Raw genomic sequence first — 857 nt, 5'->3', positions numbered from 1 at the left:
CATTCCACCATTTCCCTCCTGGAATTTAAGTGAAGAGTATTTAATAAAATGAAATGTTCCAGAGTTACTAGCATCATCTGAAAAAAAAAAATCATCAAATGTGAATTTGTTGATATGGCTGTTTGGTTTACTAAAGGCGTAGAAACCTTCATTCTATTAAAAAGACTATCTAATAAACAAATTCCGAAGAACAAGGGTGCAAGGGATGCTAGTGCACTCCCTAATAGTGGGGAGTGGGGCGTCAATGAAAATATTTTGAACATACTCCTGAAAAGCTTTATCGCCAAAACGAACGAGAATAGAAACATTTTGGGAATGATTTGAAACATTTGTTTCCTATTGTTGTATTCATCTGATTTGATTGATGTTCAAGTATGATCCTTTCTAATTTATTCCTGTCATCATCTAGGTCTTTTCAAGATGGCGAGCTGGCAGGATCGTTACCTCACTAGAAAAATGCTTAGTAGCATTTCTTCTGTCTTTATGTTCGGAGTTCAAATGCTGTCGAGGTCGACTTTGCCTTTCATCTTCTCGAGGTTGATAAAATAAGTAGCAGTTGAGTACTGGAGTCAAGATAATCGACTATCTTCTTCCCGCAAAATTTCAGGCCTTGTGATTATCTAAGTCTTTTTTCTCTGTGAAGATGCATGGTTTCAAGACTGTAAGAGAGTAAGTTCAATTCCCGGCGACGCTTTGTGTCCTTGAGTAAGGCGCTTATTTTGACGTTGCTCCAGTCCACTCAGCTGGCAACAATGAGTTGTACGTATAGTTTAGCAGGTTAGATGTGTCGCGCTGGATCTTCCTAAGAACAATGTTAAGGCTGTTATGAAGTGCTCAGTCACTCGCATATCTATTTC

This window comes from Octopus sinensis, linkage group LG3 (genome assembly GCF_006345805.1).
Source record: "Octopus sinensis linkage group LG3, ASM634580v1, whole genome shotgun sequence".
NCBI classification, from domain to species: Eukaryota; Metazoa; Mollusca; class Cephalopoda; order Octopoda; family Octopodidae; genus Octopus; species Octopus sinensis.
This window is presented reverse-complemented; position numbering follows the sequence as displayed.